At 38.8% G+C, this 21342-nt stretch overlaps 1 protein-coding gene across 7 annotated transcripts in view; it reads left to right on the top strand.

Annotated features, from left to right (window-relative positions):
- Positions 1–973: 973 nt before the first annotated feature.
- The window catches only part of NIPBL (NIPBL cohesin loading factor), a 152786-nt gene continuing 132417 nt past the window's right edge, over positions 974–21342 (top strand). For 2 of the 7 annotated variants that reach the window (XM_080372102.1, XM_080372103.1), the window contains exon 1: positions 981–1281. The gene's annotated coding sequence lies outside the window, so the exon portion shown is untranslated. Of the gene's footprint in view, positions 1282–8505; positions 8608–21342 lie in introns of all 7 variants that reach the window. The other 5 variants (XM_080372098.1, XM_080372099.1, XM_080372097.1 and 2 more) reach the window with 5 other exon arrangements.

Raw genomic sequence — 21342 nt, forward strand, 5'->3', positions numbered from 1 at the left:
TCCAAAAAGGTTGTTTTTAAAAGCCACTCCATTTCGGTATGTCCACCTGGAAGTCCCTCGCCCCGGCAACGCTTTCAGCATCGGGTGTTTCAGTTCCTGCGACACGGCCTCTCGACCCGCACAGACGGACATGAGCAGTAACTCCAGCAAGTGTCCCGGGTCTGACACATCGCGCCCGCTGGGGGGGCGGGGGGACACGGGCACGAGTGCCGCCTTTGTGCCTGCAATTTAAAGCGCCTTTTTAGGTCTGCCTCCTGCGAGGCGGCATTTTGCAGTCCTCCTCCCCACCATCCTTGGGGAAGACAAAAATAAAACCCCAGAACGTGTGCTGGTTTTTTCAAGGGCCATTTCTTCACAAATCGCCGGCAGCCTTCCTCCCGGCGCAGGCCTAGGCGTGAACTCCGGTCTCGTTGCGCGCACTGGAAGGGCGGGGGGAAGAGAAACTCAGGCGGCAGCCGCAGGGGTGGGGAAGGGGAGAGACGACTCCGCAGCGGAGCCTCAGCGGTGCCTGCCGCCGCCAGGCGAGGCGCGGCGCGGCGGAGGGAGCCGCTCCAGCTGCGGCGGCGCTGGGCGGGGAGCGGCGCCGCGCCGAGCAGCGCGGTGGCGGCGGCGGAAGCGGCGCTGGTTGCGCGAAGGGGGGAGCGAGCGGGCGGCGAGGCGGCAGCGGAGGGAAGGGGGAGGCTGTTGGTGTTTGGCGCCGGTGGAGGGAGTCATTCCTGCAGCGGCACTTCCGGTCGGCATTTTGTTCTGAGAGGGAGCGAGAGAGACACACACAGGATCCTTCCCCCTCCTCCTCTTCCCCCTACCCCCCCGCTCGGTACCGACTCACCGTGCCCAGGCTGCCCCCTCCCCCGCCCTGCTGCGCTCGCACACACTGAGGGAGCGGCGGCGGCGGCCCCCTGGCAGCGCTGCCCCCCCGGCCACCCCCCTGCTCCCCCGCGGCTCGGAGTGTGTCTCGGAACCAGTTCGGCGCGGCCCGGCGCGGCCCGGCGCGGCCCGGCCCGTGTTGATGTTGTGAAGCAGGCTCAGGGGGAAGGGATTTGTCTCGGCCGCTCACCCCCCGGCTCTACATGTTCGCTGCACTGAGGAGGAGACGGAAGAGGAGCCAGCCCCCCTCCCGGCCCGGATTATTGTTGTTATATTATCTCCCCTCCTCCTCCTGCTCCGCGGCGGCGGCGGCGGCGGCCCAGCGGCGGCGGCGGCTCCTCTGAGGAGGGAGGGGGGCGGATTTCTCTCCCCCTCTCTCGGATTCTCGTTGGATTCAGACGCCGATTTGCTCAGGTAATCCCCCCTCCTTGTCTCCCCTTCCCCTCCCTGCCCTCTCCAGCAGCGGGCCGGGCCTCCCAGCCCAGGCGGCCCAGCACTGCCGGGAGCGGAGGGGATTAGCATTTATCCGGGGTAGAAGGGAGTAAGTGGCAACCGGAGGTGTTTATTTCGCAGCCCCCTTTCCTGCTCGCTCGGGTTTGGCGGAGGAGATTGGTTCCTCCCGGGCTGCCGGGAGGCCCGGGCCCGGTGGAGAGCGCAGGCCCGCCGGCCAGCGCCTTTACTCCAGCTCGGGGATTAGAAAGGCGAAGCGGCTTCTCAGTGACAGGCCTCAACCCGGAGAGGAGCAGCAGGAGGAGGAGGAAACAATACAATTAGCCGCAAATGTGCGCTGATCCTTTGCCATATTTACAACTTCACCTAGGGCAAGGAAGGAAGGTCCCAGCGCAGACAGCCCTCTGAAGTGGGGAAGGAGTAAGTGGAGGAATAGAGGAAAGAGAGACAATGTAAATAGCCAGGAACAAAAATACCACCTCACTTCGCTGTTACCTTCTCCTTCTAACCAACTGCGTTCTGAACGTTCAAAAGTTCGAATGCACGTGGATTTATAATGTGTAGAGGTTTAGTCTCTAAATAATACAGCGATTGATTAGTGTTCTAATCACTTAGTATATTTATAGCATAAAACTAGCGCTTGTGGGATGATTGACACAACACGGACACCTGCAGACCCAGAAAATATAGATAGGCAAACATATTGTATCAGGTACTCCACACAATCTTAGTGTCTTTGTACTGTATTCGTTAGTGTCTTTGTACTGTATTCGTTACAAGAATATGTGGTAAATTCACAAGGAATACTATTTTATGCTTTTAAAAAACAGAAAATGGGAGGGGGATCATCTGCAGCGTCCTGCATTTATGATATTTAAAGGACCAAGGTGAAAATGAAATCTTACCCAAATTTGAGAACCAAACGTAAATTTAATTAAGTGAAAAGTGAGGAACGCTTAAAAAGTGTCATCCTTTCTTGTCAGGCCATACCACTTTGAGATCCTGAGATTGTTATTGGCTGTTTGTGTCCATGATGTTTGAATATGTAATTAGGTGTCATTTTAGCAGGTCAAATCAAATGTGTTTTGCAAATGACTGTTGATGAAGTGACAGATCTTTGTAAATAAATGGTAGCTAATTTACAGTGAAGTAAATCTTGGACTTATGCGTGGTAGAGTTGAGAGTGTTAGAAAAACTGAGGTAGATCTAAAACTGTGAAGCAGTAAAGATAGTCCTACAGAAATTACATAATTCAAGGAAATTATGAGATACAAAGTTTCGTCTTGCACATGGACAGGAAGCTTGTACATGGCAAACAAGTAATTAACATTATATAATTTGTCTATGTTTCAGCAGATTTTTAGTCCTTCGGGTAGATTCGTTGTAATAAGAAGTGGTTAATGTATCTAATAGAGTAACTTTCTGGTGTATTGTGTTTAGAGTCTTATAATAAAACTGTGCTGTCGTGCCTCTGAGTGCCCTGATACATGTTTAAAAGGGTGAAGTTAATATAGCTGTCACGTAGAAGGCGTGTTTTTAATGCTGTAAATCCGTGTAGTAGTCAGTAGCGTGTCCGTGATTTGTATTGGTCAGGGAGCAGTTTGAATTTTAAAAAGCTTGAAGATCCTGCTGAGCCCCAATCCCGGCCTCCCTCCCTCCCACTAATCTCCCATTCCTGTCTTTGTGCTGCCTGGTCCTGTTAAGACACTGTTTGCAACAGGGCCTCAGGCCTACGTGCGTGGAACCATTTACACTTCGAAAAAGCAGCTTTTTATTTTTAAACTTTGTGAGTTGCAGAGGGAGCCACTGGTTGTCTCTAACAGTCCCTGTCTCAGTGTGTTGCAGCAGAATTCCTGTTTTCTCTTGGTCCTTAGCATGCGTAGAGGCCGAGTGTAACTCTGCTCTACAGGAGAGAAAGGACTGTGCAGAAGTAGTTGTAGTTCTTGGGTAGTTTTCATCATCAGGAAGCGACATTAGCTCTAGTGTTTTCTTTCTTCTGTTTCAGACAGCTCTCATTTTAAGAGAAATGGTTTTGTTAAGCTAACAGTAGTGAACTTCTCAAATTTATTTTTCGTTTAAGGAGGTTTGTTTTAAATATACCAGATAGAGCAGGAAATGAGCTACTGTAGTTATGTAGTTCCTGTCAAATTTATCTTGCCAGCATTATGTTTGTGGCACTTTTTTTTTTTTAAATCAGAAAGCATGCACTTTTCTGGTATGAAAATTAGGCATATTTATGGAGGAAAATTTAAGATACTATTTACTTGTGATTTGTAATGAGTTTTTTGGTCTTGTTCTTCTGAGCCACATGGATTAATCCTGAATTAGTTGCTTTATCACAGCCTATGTAGTTGTAAATATCTTTATATCAGAAAAATATATTTAGAATACAGTAAATATTTCATGTGGAAATATTTAGAAGACTGCTTATTTTTGGTTTAGACTTTATTTTTTAGCACACTTAAGAGTGTGTGTGTGAAGCAGGACTGTGTCACTTTCATAGTACTTTTTCCCAGATGTTAGTTTGTACTGGTCCACTCTTTATCACAACAGCTAGCTACTTAAGGAGGAAGTAGTTACTTTATTCGTGTTCTAGAAATACAAAATTAATTATTCTGAAATTATTGCCTGAAAGAAGAAAATACTTTCTTCTTGTTACCTTTTATTTTGTACTTTTGACTGCCTTGTACATTTTGAATTTGTTTCCTGTGTACATGTTTTTGTTCTTTTTCCCTCTCAACTTAAATGTTTTACCTGAAGTTATTCCAACAAAAAAATCTTTCCCTGAGGCCTTTTTCTGTCTTTCAAAACTGTTTTTATACTTCTTAAAAATAAAGACATAGAAGCAGGCATACCAGTAAAATTTTTTTTTTTTTTTTTTGCATTTGGAATGTTTAAATTTTGGTTTAGGAGAAACAGAACACAATCAGAGAAACAAAATTATATCACTAGAACCCTTTGCAGATCCCTGTTCTCCTTAGGCGTACAAGTACCCCTGTGCAATCTTATTGCATGTTTGAGACTCCATATACATTAATGTTCACATGACTCTTCTTGTAGAATCAAGGCAATAGATAGTAATTTATGCTTTCTAGAAATTGTTCTAGAGGAGTGTATGAATGTTGGACACTGACAACAATTATAGGCATACTTAATTGGAAAAATATGAGTAGTGATATCTTTAGAATTTGCTGTCTGGTAGGTATGAGGTGGATCATGTGGTGTTAGGGTAGCTATTCAGTGTCACAAAATTGCTAGAAATACTTAACATCTGAAAAGAACGGCCATTTAAATGTGATACTGCTTATTTTCAATCTTGTTGTTCATACGCCTTTATTATATGTAGTACAGGTTAGGTTAGTTTCCGACTTTGGATCATCAGCAGTAACAAACACTTAGTTGCACTGAGTTACCTAGTAGGAAATGCTTGAAATTGGTGATACCTGTGTGTTATTGCTAATGAGCCTGTATAATAACAATCCTTTGTAATAATCACTCTTTCTGAAATTACAGTTGTTAAAGGATTGTATTCTAAAAACCTTTAATATAATTCGTCTGGATTTGTGTTTTTATTTTTTTTAGTGTTACAAGCATACTTCTTAGTAGCTGATCCTGACCCTCAAATTATGTGTGAGAGTTGTGTTCTATATTGACGTCTGCTGCACCCCAGGAGTGAGGAAATTGTGTTTCATGAGGTTGTGCAGGATCTGTGATTTGTGTCTCACTTCCTGTCCCTGCGGTTCACTATGGAAAATCTCACTAGGAAAAGGGAGAGGAGAACAGATTTTGGCCCAGTTGTTTGTAGAATCAAAGAGGAATTCCAGTCAAATTGAAAGTGATTATTGATACTGTACTTGAAGGTGACTACTTGGTTTACACAAATAACTTTAAAAAATTTAAACATTGAAGGCCATTTTTCATGCTAAAGTCAGAAAAAAATTAGAAACATTCATTTTTATGGCCTTTAGTATTTGTATCTGTTGGTTTAAAGTGCTTTTCCAATTGGAGATCAAAATTCTTTATATGGGTAGATATTTTAATTTTTCATATTACTTTGATTACTTTGATACTGTGGTTTGTTTTGGAGCACTTTGTGTTTTGTACCAGTGTGTATGTGTAGACATGCAATGCATTTTAGATGAACAATGTCAAAAACGCTAGGTTGCAAAGTAAGGAACTTGGAGAAGGAAACAGCAGACAAAGACTACAGAAGCAAACATAACCTAGCCCCCTTCTCCATGCACTGGGCCTTTAACTACATTATTGTATTCCACTTTACCCTTGCAGCCTCAGGTCAGTGCCTCATACATGGGAAATGCCAGTTGACTGGTATACTGTTATAACCCAGTTTATATATTTGTTTTTCTTTGTCATTCAGTGTGCAACCTGCTGCCTCATTACCTGCTGTAAATACCCAAATCTTTCCTGGTGAAGTGTTTTCACCTGTTAATTTGTCTCAAGGAATTGTCTCAAAAATAATAATTGTCTCAAAATAAATAGCCATGCTTCATAAACATTAGAGAATTATTTTTTTGGTACATCTGTAAAAGATTTTTTCCATTTTACAGATGGAAGACTGAAACTGAAGGAAAATAGTAAATTTTAAAAGTGCTTATAAATTTTGAGTAATTTGACATGCTTTATTCTTCAGATTTTTAGTTACTTTACATCACAGTAAGTTTGAGTTTTTTTGCAGTTGTGAGTGCAGTGCATTTCAACATATCAGGCTCATATTTTCTCATGATGGATCCCTAGGAGGTATAGAATGGATTTTCACTGATGGCCTTAAACATCTATTAAAGTTTCAATTGTCTTGATCATGCCAACAGCTGGAACAGATTTCCTGTCCTGAAAAATAAAAAAGAATCACCCTCCGTATTGTGAAGAACCCAAAATCTCTTTATTGGGAAGAATAGAGATAACAACTAGATAATAACCCAAATTCCCGCAAGTGAACTGGTTGAATGGAATCCTCTGCAGCCTAGTGGTCAGACCATTTCATTGCAATGTCAGTCTGTTGTCCAGCTGCTCTGTGGCTCTGTTAGGAAAGCAAGACGGTTCACAGGTGTCATAAGTGCATTCCTAGCCAGACAGTTGCTTTTGAGGTGTCAGAAGTCCAGGTCCAAATGCCTAATCTATATTGGGCAGAGAAGTTCTTGAGATTTTTTTCTTCCCATAGGGCTTTTTATGTCCCATCTTCAAGGCATGGCCTAGAGGCAGTGTTTATTATGGAGCAGGTAGAAAAGCAGTGCTCAGTCTTTTCCTTTTTCCTTTTTTTTTTCTTTCTGTGTTTACTTGTGATGGAAGTTTCCTGTGAAAATAAGTTGGAGGGGGTTTTAAAGGTTTTTTTCCATTTGGTTTTTTTTTGTTTGTTTTTTTTTTTTAAGAAGAGTTGATCTTTATAAATGGCAATTTCCAGCAGAAGATCTCTTGGGCAGGAAACTGTTTTTAATCAGCTGGAATTATCAACTACATTTTATTCAGATTCCTTGGTAAAAAAGTATAGTGTCCCATAGAAGACACCTCTTCTACTCTGTAACTCTTTGTTTCATGACATATGTATCATGTGCTATATATGAGGCAGAGTTCCTGTAAATAACAAAAACCATTATATGATCACTTAATGAATAACCCGTATAATGCACAAGGGACTAAATTGTAGGTGTAAGCAACCATAATTCTGACATTCCTTAACACTTTAATGCTTGGTTTTGTAATGTTAACCTTTTTTCTTTCATTTGTATTTTTAATATAATGTAATTTATCAAGCTCCTTGAATGTAAACACGTGTCTGTGATAGCGCAACCCCTCTCCTGTCTGAGCTAACACTCGCTCATCTGTGTTGATCAGCTACTTAGAAAGGATGAGGTTACAAATACTTCCATCTCTGAAATTTTGTTTCCAGGTCTTAGGTCTTAGTAGAGACTCTCTTGGTTTCTTGCATGTTATTTTCAGGTATATTCAGAATATATATATATATATATATATATATATATATTCAGGTATGTTGCGTTCTCATTTTCTTTGGATATGGTTGCTGGATATTAAGGATGGAGGGAAAATTTAGAGGGCCCTCATCACATGCGATGTACAGCAGCTGCCTTAGCTCCTGTAGAAAAAGTAATCTGGAACCTGCTTTTTGGAGTCTAAAAGCTGCAAAAATTTTGGTAATACTCCAACAAGACTCTGGTGAGGGCTTATGGGGTGTACTTTGTAGGGATCTAAAATTGGTTTAACTTTGGTTTTTTTATTTCTTCTTTCTTCTTTCTTCTTTTTTTCTTTCCCTAAAGGAAAATTAAAAATCTGTCTGATGATGCATTTGTTAAATTTCTAGTTCAAATTAAGGAGCTTTTTACTACATGGATGCTAGTAGGGGGATGTTTTTTGTTTTTTGGTTTTTTTTTCTTTTTCTTTTTCTTTCTTTCCTGTATGCTGGGAAATGGATTTTCTTCTGCTAGCATGCTCAGTGATGATTTGTTCTTCCTGGAAGTTTCCTTCAAAACTCATGTTGAGGCATAACCTGTAACAGAAAAATTTCAGTGTGTCCTGTTAAAATTTGGCAGTTATGGGGAATTGAAACAGAGTTTAACAGAGTTACTAGCTGACTTTAAGAATGCTTGTTGCTTCTTGTTTGTTCTGTATAGATGTGATTAGCAGTGACTCTTCTTGGTTTCCTGACACCGTTTAAACACAGTGATTTTACTTCTGACTTCGCTAAACTTCAGTCATTTAGGCCAAAATCTTCCATACTGAGTGACTGCCCTTTATTAACTAATTCTTTCAATAAAGTTTAAAGCTAAAATAGTTCACTGGCTCATAAGTGTCATGCTAGAGAAAAAGTTTAAAAATTATTTCTGACCTTCTTTTCCAAGTAATTGGAGCACCCCCATTCTTTGGGAAAGGAATTTAAATTTGAGAGTGAGATCACTTTTTGCATTAGGGATGTGCATCTTGTTGACATTCAAAAACCTGTCTAAAAATTGGGCAAGTTTTTAGTGTCTCAAAGTAGCTGACTTTCTCTGATTGTAGGCACTAATGTTGAAAAACTTTGTGTACAACAGGACTTTCCTAATAAGTACGGTTCTAAGCAGTGAGATGTGATGCAGGCTTTTAGTTTTCTGGTGTCCATTCTTGGCTTATGCACAGTGCTGATTCATTTGAATGTTGAGAAGACAACTGTTGTTGCAGGTGGTCGACAAGGTGAATACGCGGAGAAGAGTGGTGGACTGGAGCAGACTTACACAGGACGGAAAGGGAATGGGAATTTGAAGGGCAGGAATTGGGAGGAAGGTAGGAGCTTGGAGTTCCTAAGGAAGTAATGACTGAACTGTGAGGCCTGTATAAAGGGGCTGGTGGGGCAGATACAGGTGTCCTTAGTAAAGATACACAGGAGCTGTGCAACAGCCTTAGCAAAAAGCCAAAACAGAAGAGTACTTTGGAGTTGGGTTTACAGTCAAGGGAAGCAGTTCAGGGATGGGAATGGGTGGGTAGTATGTACTGATAGAGGCCAGAGAGGGGAAGAAGAGAAAATTGCTTGAGAAGTCTGTAGTACAAAACAAGGATTGGCTGGGCAAAGAAGCATTATTTCACACACAAGAATTCGTGGTTTGAATTGTGTATCCCCAGCTCAGTAGGATTAAAAAAAAGGCTCAGAAATGTCAAGTATTTCTTACAAGAGCAAATGATAGGGAGTTCTGTAGTTAGATTACTTGTGTAGTCTGCATTTGGCATCTTTGTGAATGTATTGTGGTAGTCCTTAAGTTTGTTGTCAGTTTTTTCCTTAGAACAGAATGCCAGTTTTACTAACTGTGTGGAATGAGTGGAGTTGGTTTTGTTTTTTTGGTTTTTGTTAAAAAAAAAACAACAACAAAAAAACGAACAGGTTATATTAATGTTTCCTAGGATTGGCCTTAGATATTGTTGATTCTGCCTTGGGGAAAAGGATAGGCTCCTGAGATTGCTTCCAGTCCTGTCTTATGATTAAATATTTTGATTTCTCTTTGGTGTTCAGTGTGTAGTCCTTTACCTTAATCACTTCACATCTTTAAGCCCTGTTCCAGAGATAGATTTCTTAATTTCCTCAGGAGTTTTTCTGGAATCCTTCACAAATACTTATTTTTAAAATGTTTTTGAGGAGAGTATGTAATATGCAAGTTGGGAACTGAGATGCAGAAGTTAGTATTCATAACTTTGGAAGTCTTAACTGGAGCAACTGTAAGATTAAATTAACTTGAATTTTTTTATATCATAACATGTGATAATATTAGAACGGATTTTATTAATTTTGGTTACAAATATGACTAATCAGTGCTTCTTCACGTTAGGCTTCAGAGTGTGCAGGAAGAAAGGAACACAGAAATATTTACCCTTAGTAATAGAAATAGAATGAAATTCTCAAGAGTGAAAATTTTCTGTTTCCTCCTATCTGATCTGCAGCCTGTTTGCCTTCATACTTGTCTTTCATTTTTACTTGAAGTTGGAGAGTCGTGTCTACAACAGACCTTGCAGCCTTATGAATAGCCTCTGATTCATTTCCAGAGCAGATTCCTCCTGTAAGCTGAATGAAGACTCGGCCTGGGGCTGGGAGGGGTGTGTTACACAGTTATGTAATCCAAGGACTGCATCAGAATTCTTGAGTGTAAGGGGCATTTATTAACTTCTGATTGACTTTGCAAATGTGATCTTTCAGCCAAGGGGTGTGTGTGATTTCCTGATAGAAGTCTAGAAAGATTTGCGTTGATACACAGAAGAAGTAATGCTTGAGTAGTTTGGTGATGTCAGCTTTTCTGTGTTGAGCATTCTGTTGTTGTAGAGGGTTTTTTAACATCAGATCTTCAGCATTTTTAATCATACAAATTTTAACTTATGGAAATGCATGTATTATAGTATCTTTTTAAGCATTGTGTTGTAAAACAACTGTCACAGTGCAGCAGGTAAAAATTTTGATCTTGATTTCTACATCATGAAAAGGAGTTGGAGTGAGATGAAAAAGGGACTTCATTGTTGCGATGCTATGATTGAACAGGTCAGCCCTTGAGTGTCAATCGAAAATTTGAGATGTGTGAGCATGCATAATGGAACTCACAACTTTGTCTGTGGTGCTGAGTAAGGGATCCATATTGTTTAGTCAATAGAAAACATTGGAGAGATTTTTACCTCCTGAAAGAGAGTTTAAATAAATTTGTTTTCTAATCTTATTCTCTCTTTCAGGCTTTTTGCCTGTTGTAATTAATTTTCTTTGCATTGTGGTGTAGTACTCCTTTGACAAGAGAAGGGAGTGCGTGCTACCCCATAAAATCTTCGAGCCAGTCAGGGACTAATAGTGACAAATGCATGTCTGAACCTCCTGCTACTGAGGATGATTTTAGAATTTCTGTATCTGACATCCTGAGCAAGTACTTCTCTGTTCTGCTGAGATTCTGAGTGAAGGGTTGGAGGTGGTGGCTAGCACGCAGTGCATAGTAACCAGTGTTGTGTGTTAGGCATGTTCAAAGCATGTGTATGACTGGACTTTCCTACTCTCAAGGCCTTGCCCAGACTTAGGTTTGTAACAGGTGTTGAGCTCCTTGGTTCTGCAAAAACAGTGGCAGTTCTGACATACACTGAAGAAAAGCTGAACTTTCAGCTAGGTGAACTTTCCTGGTGATAATTCAGGTGACTAATGGCTTAGAGGGTTGTCAGAGCACACTGTGCACTCTAGGGTCACTATTACAAAAGTTTATTTAGAGCTATAGTGCTGCATTTTTACTCACCAGAGTAACTCCCACTGCTTCTGTCTAGTGTGGTGTGAAGTTTAGTCAGGTTATTTATAGAAATGGATCATTTATTGTTACCATGGAAAATATTAAAATATTTGAGGCACTGCAATAAAGAATAGCATGATTTAAGAACTCTTGTGTCTGCAATTCTGTAAATATCATTACGTGAACAAGCCACCATAATACTGGAAGGTAAACATTCTCAGTTTTCACATCACACTGTAATCTTGGCTTGCAACCTGGAGAAAGAATAATGAAAGCTACTTCCTTAATTTAGTGCCATGTTAAATGATAATGTTGAATTAGTAGGCTTCAGAATAGGAGTTCTCTCTTTTTCTGTAAATGTTTGTGTTTATTCCTGACAAATTCTTTTTCTAGGCTCAAAGTAGACATATGATGTCATGGGATTAAGCTAATTCTTAATCACATCTTGATAAATAATTAGCCAATGAAATCTTATAAAAAGCTCTGTAGGTGGGCTTCTGAGAATTCAGCATGATTTGTTAAGTCCTGATAATTGAAGTTATTGCATGCTCAGCTACAGTGAACGTTTAATTGTGTATATGTAGCCTGTGGCAACTGCATGTAACTTGATTTAATTTAACCTTGTTTCATTGCTGGCTAAGGAAGGTTGAATTGGTTTGCATTTTTCATGGACTAAGTATATATGCATAATTATTGAAAGTCAGCTGATGCACAGTAACTTGAGAGTCTGGGCTGTCAGCTTGCCCAAATGTGGCTGACACTCCGTGGATCTTTATTAGAAGGGAACAGTATTTGTCTGAAACAAAGCTGTTGAAAGTCTCCTGCCTGCGCCTAATTACTGATACAGGTGTAAATTTGAACAAGTGTTTTGGGAAGGATGCTAAAAGTAGGTGAAATACCTCATCGCAAAATACACTGATTTTGAAATCCAGTTAGAAGATACCATAAAGCATGTTGTAGATGTAAGCAGATAACTATTTTAAACGAGAAAAAAACCCTCATCAGTTTTATGATTAAGCCTACGCGCTTATGCTATTTTGTAATAAAAAAAAACAAACAAAAATTAGAAGATAGATGTACTTTAGCTCTAAAAGTTAGCCTATAGAAATAGCATCATTTACCAAAGGCATTAAATTTTCTCTGCAGAACTTAGAGGTTTTATTAGTAAAATGACATTCACCTTCATAGGAATATTTTAGTTTAGTTTCATGTGCATGATTATGATGAATAAATATTCTGTAAATCAAGTTACATTCAGGTACATTAATAGGGTTTTGTGTCAAGTGATGCTTTAATATTACGCTTCTGTGAATGGATTGCCTTCAGTGGGCTTACACAAGTGCCTTTACTTGAAATTGATAGGTATCATCTTAATGGCTTCCTGAAATAAGTTAGAATTTTACTTGGACTTTAAATAGCTTAGTCCTGAAACATTAGGGTATTCAAATGCAGTAAAATGTTTATTTGCTGAACTCAGTGATCACAGTAGTAAACAGTCTTGGTGCACACAAGACTATTTAAGAACCGCTTTTGTTTTTCTTTAAATAATATATAATAATTTTGTAGATGAGAATTACCCCATTAAAACCAACGGTAACTTTAATGGTTCTGTCATAGTTACTTGTTATTGTTCTGTGATTAATCTGGGTTTTGTCATAATCATTGTTAAGCATTTTATGACTCTTTGTAAGTTAAAGATGTTTCTGTTTTGGGGGCATGGTGTGGGTGTCATTTGTGGCCTGGAGTGCTGATTGCTAAGATGCAGTACTGGCCTCCTGCTTGTCATTTCTTTCCGGTAACTTTCAGAACTCTGAATGTAGTTTATGAATTCAACACTCACGTAGCTTGCTAACATACTCATCAGTGGTATGTTATTGTAGATGCTAAGATAACTTGAAATTTATTTTTTTTGTAATCACCTATGTACAAGGTTGATACATATGATTAGTTAATAACTCAGATACTTGTCCACTGAAAAGCACAGAGTCATGTTTGAAAATTTGCTTTCCAATTTTTTCAGAAATAAGAAATACCTACTTGACAGCCAGTGTCTTACAAGAGGATGTTTGCTGTGAGTAAACAGTAGGAATAATTAACAGTGGGGGGAGCTCAAGTTCCTTGTAATATGAACCTGGAAAACACAAATGTAAATGAATGTTGGATTATGTGAAATAGCAGTTTAGTGCTATACAGAATACTACTGTCAGTATAAATTTGTGTCTCAGACATAAATGTTATCATGTGTGCCAAAGCATGCAGACAATAATGACAAACATGTGGCCTGGGAAGGTCACTTGTAGTTCTGCAAGCTCTAATTTATGGTGTCCTATGGCAACTGTTACAGAGGAAAAAGGATTATGAATTGAGATGTATCCCTGGATCATGTCCTGTGAGTTTAATGTGAAGAGTTTTAAGTTATTTTTTTGCAGAGGTAAACAGCCTGTTGCCACAGGAACAGATCTTTTCCTTGGTGCTGCTGTGTTCTCTCAGTTGTATGTTCTGTCACAGAGGCTAGTGGGAAATTAGCAGTTACACTACTGGAAAACAAGACAGAAACTCAGTTGGTTGACGACTTGGATGAATAGCTAGCAAAGGACAGTGTCCCTACCTGTATAGGTGCCTCAGGATCCAATGTAGAGAGGAAAGACTGAGAACTAGTTACTCCTTATTGCTGCTTCAGTGTCTATGTCAGTATTGATGCGAGCTTAAGGTAGCTGAGGCCTGATCCATTTCAGCTGCTTCTGGTTTCTGTTCAAATGGTGTGTGAATGAAACTAGAAGGGTGTCACGCTTCATTTTTAATGCTTCTGTATTGCCAGAATATCCCCATAAAGATGGGCAGCCTCTGGGGCTACTTTAAGCTAAAGCAATTTCAAGTTTGGAAAAAACCCCAAATTGATTCTATTCTACAATAGCAAAGCTGCAGAGAACTAAGGATCTTCTCCAAAATGAGACTGTGACTTGTGGAATAATGTTAATGTTTCACAGTAGAAAGATGGAGCTACCTCTCTAAAAGGTGCATGTGTATCACCTGCATCTCAGGGAACACTGCAAAGATTGGTTTTATTTTTCCCTCAAAGGTACTTCCCTACAAATACATATTTATAGCATTGCTGTGTTTTACGTCTTACTTGGTACATTGTCGTTTTCATTCATCAGTGAGTTATGGTAGGCAAACAGCTATAACTGTATTTTTCTCATAATGGGTGACCTGAAATACATAGCACACTTATTTTAGGCTTTTTAAAAATTTCTAGATTTTAATTACTTGAAAGATACATGGATAATAAGTTTCATTGGGGGTTTTGTGTTTTTTTTCAACGTAAGTAAAACTCAGGACAGTTCAAATATAACTTACTTGCATTTTGAAAGCCATCCTCTTGCTAGAAAAAAAGAAATACTGCATTGCAAATAGTTGCAGTTCAAAAAGTTATGAAGATAAAGTGCTGAGCATGCAATTGTGCAAATTCTATTAAAAAATAAAGCATGACTGAGTAATCTATTCTTCAGTTTATTAATTTATTTGCATGGTCAGTTGTGGTTGTTCATGTATCTTAGCATATGGGCCACACTACACTTTTGCCTTAGCAACAACAGGGACAATAATGCTGTCTGAATTCTGTAGTAGAAAGCTTTATATTAAAGCCTCAGAGAAACTGAGGGCTGTAATTAGCCCTCTCTTTCACAGTAGTGTGTTTTAGGTTCTTAGGAAAAGGTAGTGAATTTGGAGTGAAGTGCCTGGAGAATAAAGAACACAGAAGATAAGCAGAACATCTGTGGGTTGGGTACAGGTAGGGATGACTCAGGATGAATTATCTTGGCATGGTCCTGTGAAGACTAATGTAACCTTCATGGAGCAGTTCTTGGGCCTTCTCCATATGCCAATGACATAGGCAACTTGGCAGTTCAGTTGGTAACTTGGAACTGTGTCCATGGCTAAAGACAGAGACTTCACTTTTATTGTAGCTTTTGTTGTAGCGTATCAGTTTGGAATTTAGAGATGCCTTTATAGGATGCATGTGGATTTTTATTTAATCAATAAAATGATATCTGCAACTAACAGTTCACAAATGGGAAAATGCAGTTTTTTGCAGTTTCAATCATTAACTGATGGCCAGCTTTCTCATATTGTAAGGTGTGATTTACATGAATAATGAAAAAATATTTGCCATGTATTAAAGAACAGAGAAATAGTAGCAGTGCATTTATCCTTTCTGAGACTTTACCAGTACCTTCTTTGAAGAAGTAATTCTAAGAGCACTTTTTTCTTTTATTATGTAGGTTTTTTTGCAATTTTTTAATTTGTCAACCTCATAATCTCCTTGCTTTTGTAAGTGAGAGCCTGTGTATGTGACATAATTAGAATATACTTTCTGGAAAGGCCATGTGAATACTTAAGTAACTGAAGCTGGAAACAGGCTTAACTAAACCAAAACAAGCTGCTTGTATAGTGAGACTTAGGTTTCTGCATTTTTTTGATGTTAGTTTAAATATCCTCCTGGTTTTATTAGTATAATCCTGTTCCATTAATAAAGGCTTGGTCATCTCTCTCCCCTCCAACCTTCCCCCAGTCTTGAAACTGGCTGTTTAATCACTAGCTCTCATAAGCCAGTCAAGAAGCCGTATAATGAAAGACCACTCTGGGAGTGGGAGGAAATAAATATCTTTTCCTGTTTTACTTGGGAGCATTGGCAGAAGAGATTGGTTGAGTGGAGTATGAACGAGACTGCCTTTCCCTGGTTTGTGCATTACAGCACATAAGCAAATGAGAGCTTGCAAGTGTGTGACATGAACAAGATGGAGAGGCTTTATTCCCCTTCTCACCTTGCACAATATGAACACACATATTTTGACTTGAGTGAGTTGGGTAGGTTTGTGGGAGAAAACTTGATTGCTGAGGGGGCATGTCAGTTGACTTGCAATTTCATCATTCATTTTACAGTATGGCAGTGTTTGATTTAAAATATTTATAAATTATTTAGGAATACTGACTTGGAAAGTATATTACTAAAATAGATCCTGAGAAATATTTTGGCTGGTTGGAAGATGTTAACAACTTACAGATTTCAGTATAATACAACAGATAACTCTGTATGGATCTCTGCCTCCCACACACACACTTATTTCCTTAGCTTTTGGGGAAATACAGGTTAGGATATATGAATATGTTGTCACATTTGCTTCCTTGCATTTAGTGTTGGCAGTAATGTGAACAAGTGTGAACTTTCTCTTTATACTGTATGTTGTATAGCTTTTGATGACACTGTACTCCAAAGCAAAATAAAAACAATGTATGACATCTCTGATCATATTTCTGGAAAAGTTATGTCAGTAAAAATGCATAGATTGACATTTTAAAACATAGTGATATTTGTGGGGAAAAAAATCAGTGTGCTAGACCTGCAATTAGAATGTAACTGAAGTGTTTTTGTTCTAGAAATACTGTAATGGTGTAAAACTGAAACACCTTGGTGCTGTTACTTTAAAATAAAATCTATTTAAATGTAAACATTTTCAAAGCTATGACCACTTTGACAAATGACAAGTGTTCAGTGAAACATTCTAATTAAAAAAAATTCTCATTCAGGTTAATGGACAGCTGTCTAGGAGAGAGGATCTACATAAATCCTTTCTTTCTAGCCATTAATGGTGAGGAGATTGGAATTTTCACCAGTGTCTCTCCCTGTACTTTAATGTAATATGAATAATGTTCATCAACTTCCGGCTATCAAACGATTTCTCTTTTAGTACATGATGAAGATCGTAGCTGTAAGATCTCTTCCAGATCATGCATGTGCTTCTTGCTTTTCCTGTTGTTTTCTAGATCCTATCACAGTCCACTTCAGAGAGCCTTAGACAGCTTTGATCTCATGAACGATTTTAAAGTTTGCTAAAATAGTCTGGTTTACTAAAAGGTTACAGGAGTTTTTTTAATATTACTTTAGCAAAGAAGATTTCTTTGTTTACCAGATGTGAATTTAGAAAACACAAGATGTGGAAGGTTAAGGTGCCATAGTTCAGTTTTCACCCATAACCCTATCTACTGTGCTTTTTATGTCAGGTTTATATGACAGGACAGTAGTCACATGGTTGTACAGCTTCCCATCTTCAAGATTGCTATGTGTAAATATGCTTACGCTTAAAAAAATACTGTATGTGCAGTGAATATATCAAGGCCAGCTAGCGAAATTATGGTAGTCAGTAAAGTGTAACTTCATAGCTGAATGTTCTAATTTTTTGTACTATAAAATTGGCACTTTAGTTACACAAATTTGACAGTATAGTACTTGGGGAGCATGAAGACCATTAATACAAGCTGATGTGGATGAGGTGAAATTAAGTTAGTATCTCTTTCCAGAGTATGGGACCTTATTAGGAGTGACTATACTTAGTGCACAACCTGTTCTAAGTTATCATGTAGTTAATTTGTTTAGTCTATTTACCTGAACAATAATACTTTCTACACAATAGGAGGAGCAGGAGTTTTGAAAGTTATTAAACTAGTTGATTCAGAACTGTTCAGTTGTAAAGATAAACAGTTGATATACAGGGCTATGACTCTTTAGAAGTGGAAAAGTAAGGAAAAATCCTTTTATTGCAAATTGATGAATAAAACCTCTCCGTAAAGTTTTATTTACCTTTTGGGGTAAGAACCTTCTTTAACAAAGCAGTTTAATTTACATCTGTGAAAAGGACAGTCTTTAAAAGGTAGATTAAACATCAGTGATAGTGCTACTGCATGGGTGTCATTGCATGTTTAACTGAAGAGTCCATTCTGGATTATGTAATTACCCCTTCATTTTTTTGTGTTTGAGGTGGAAAAAGTGGTTTATGTGTGTTTGTTTTAAATCAGGTTACCAAATACGTTGTCATATTCAGGAATTTAACTAAGGAAAACACTAATGGAATCTGAAATCCTCTAGTAATTTCCTAGTTTTTCTTCTCTTAAACCTCATTTTGCTCATCCGGTGATGCCTGTAACTACAGCCTTAATTTACGTAAGCTGAAATAGTTGTTAATTTAGGTATTGTTACTGGGCAAGCGTTTTTATGATGGACTTGATAGTGTTAGTCCTGCTCATGTTATCTGTCTGAGTGTGTCTATATATAATTAAATACAAAGAAAACTGACAAATGTATAATTTGAAAAACAATTTGAGTACCAAGCAGAAAAATCCTGCAACTGGCAAGCAGCTGAGCTGTGACTCTTAACAAAAAATATCCTTTTCGATTCCTAAAAAATAGCCTTTCAGAATATTTAATTATTTCATGATCGTGTCAGTTGCCTTTCAGTCTGTTTTCTGAAACTATGGAGGACATGTCTCATTGTTTTGGAAATTACTTTTTTTTACTCTCATAAGGATTTGTCTATCCAACTGAATGTATTAAGCCACTGAGATAGTACAAGACCAGACCTTCATATTAACAGTAATCACAGTACTCATCTCTGTACTTCAAGTTACTTGTGTAGTATAATCTCTTAGCTTTTCAAGTTCCTAGCTTGAAGAGCAAGTGAGTAAAACATGGTATTATGAAAGGAAAAAACCCAGAGCTTTGCAACTTCTAAATTAAGTTTCCATTACTTTATCTGCAGAGAGTATTTCTGCACCCTTTTTCTAGTCGGGTATCATACACAGTTTTCACAGCTTGTGCCTTAATGACTTTTGAAATTGGATGACTGTTATTAAACTGCTAAGAAATGCCTTTTACCACCAACTACTTGAGAGATCTTGGTTGCATTGTGGCAGAAATCCTGACAATTAGATAGCAATTTTTTTTTTAAGTTAACCACTATAATTGCAATACACTGTTTTTGGGAAATGACATACAAACTAATATTTTTAAAAAGTGTGTGAAGTTTTGCCTTAACTATGTATTTTGAATTTAACTTTGGGTTTGATGTTTTCTCTAGTAGGTCTCACCGAATTCCTGGATAAGTTGTATCTTAGACAAATTATACCTTGATTTTCAGAATGCTTGGTGGTACTTGATGGAGGCAGCCTCAAAGACTCTCTACAACCAAAGACTGACTTACAGTGCTTGCTCATAATTTTTCAGAAGCAGCAGGTGGTGGAACATGCAGGCTGAAACTGGTAAAAGTGAGGAAATCTTTCTTAGCTGACCTAAGCAAGGAAATTGCTTTTCAGGGTGATTAAAACCACAAACAAGTGTTATAAGTTTAAAAATTAACTGGGGAAAAAAATAGTGAAAAGCTTTTAGATAAGGGTGTTTTCCTTTGTGCTGGGCACCACCTAATGTGGGATGCATTCTTAGTTGAACTCTGTTTATAGTGAAGCTGTATCTGCTTTTGAATAGTATAAAAACTGACATAGCCTATGATTCTTACTGTTCAAGAAAGAAAAAATAGTAGAGAAAAATACTGCACCCGAAAATGTCATAGTGTTAAAAATTCAAAGTGTATTCAGTAACAGCAAAGTACTGGAAGCAATTCTTAAAGCAGTGTTCTCCTGAGCCAATTTTATTGCTTCTCCAATTTATACCATCCTTTTTTTTAAAAAAAAGAACGCTTTTTTGGTTTGCTGCTGCAAAGCTCTCCATGTGACCAAGGTGTTGCAGATGCAGAAACCATTCTCTTGCACAGGTATTGCAAAACTTCCAGTGACTTAAGTGAGTTTCTGCAGGTTGGTTAATACACCAGCAGCTTACATCCCATGCAGAAGGCTGAAGTGTGCTTCTCCTGTCATAGGACAGCGATGAAGTTCCAGTGGTCACCTTTTGTTAAATGACCTCTCTTTTCCCCATGCTGTGTCTTCTTAACAGTAGAACAGAAGTACTGTAAATGCCTACACATCGCAGCCCTCTCCAAGCTAGCCAGCTGCAACAAGGTCTTTTACCATCACATACAGCATACCCTTCATGCCAGTCCGTCTGCTGCCTTCTCTTAACCTCTCCTCATCCAGGGCACACTCCTCTCTCTGCTTCTTCATTGGCTGCCCAACCCCTTAACAGAAGCAGCCACACCTGCACCTTATCTACATCGGCCAACCCGCCACCCCTGAAGCCAGCCCACAGCTGTATATTATCAATGCTAATTAACCCAGCTTCATTACTCTACACCTGCATTAGCACAAAGTATAGTAACTGCATCAAACTGAGACCAACTGTTTTCTTTAGTTTTTTTCTTTATTCAGTGGACAACCTAACCTACAAATTTTTTTTCGTATTTTGATACTACAGCTTTCAGATTGCACATGTTGCATTCAAAATTATCCTTTTGTAATCAAGGGGAGGAAAAGCAACTAAACCAAACCATATAAGAAATTACAGAAATTGAAAGTGCTTGTTCCTAATAAATTTGATCATATGTTTAATTTTGTGAAGTAAATTTCCAAAAAGATGTAAAGGAGAGAGAGGTATATGGATGATGTCATTGTACAAGCCTTATTCCTTGTTCACAGAATTCAACTGTAAGACTTTTTTGCTAAAGGCTGGAAATAATTACCTGCAGTTTAATGGACAAATGCCTTGTCCTATCCACCATGTCTTACATTGATCATGCACCTTTGTCTACCCCCTTCTAAAACTTGGACAGCTTACTACTTTTTGGCATGCCAGTGGACAAGACTGCAGGACCTGTAAATACTTCTGAGAAATGTTGCTACTCAAGCCTAGGCCGCTTGTTTTGTAGTATTTTCTAATGCTGTTTTTTGTGAAACATAAACCATCTTGGGTCATTAAGCTTTTTGAGCAGGATTACCTGACTGTGTTGGAGGCATTGCCAAAATATTCCTGAAGTTTCACCCAGAAGCTGTTACTGCTTTGAAGGAATGGGTGCATAATTTGGAGCTGGTGCTCAGGCTGTCAACTGAATAGAATTCAGGTTAGAGAAGGGCTTGCCCTTAATATCTGAAATAGGAACCTGTACAAAATGAGACATTTTCAGTGGACAGTGAAGATTAAATTCAAAGCATGCTATATATTCATGAATGCCGTCTATACAGTGTTATGTAGTGGGTTAACTATCTACATATATACAGATATTTCAGACCTCAGCTATGAACTGTTTTCAGTCAGTCTGTTCAGTTGACCAAAACTTACTTCCAGTGAACTGCTGAGGGTTTGTTGGCAAGTGAAACATCAGGTGGAGTTTAAGTTTGGTTCTTCAGAGGCCACCATGGGTAATCCTTGTACCATATAGAAATATAAATTGTGATAATTTTGCAGACTTCCCAGTCAGCAGTACTAATAACTTGGTTAAGTCTTAGGTGTTTTTGTCTACAGTAGTTAGTACCAGTGAAAATGGCCAGAGTGTGCCAGTGTTGT

Source organism: Falco punctatus, assembly GCF_963210335.1.
Source record: "Falco punctatus genome assembly, chromosome: Z".
In the NCBI taxonomy this organism is placed as follows: Eukaryota; Metazoa; Chordata; class Aves; order Falconiformes; family Falconidae; genus Falco; species Falco punctatus.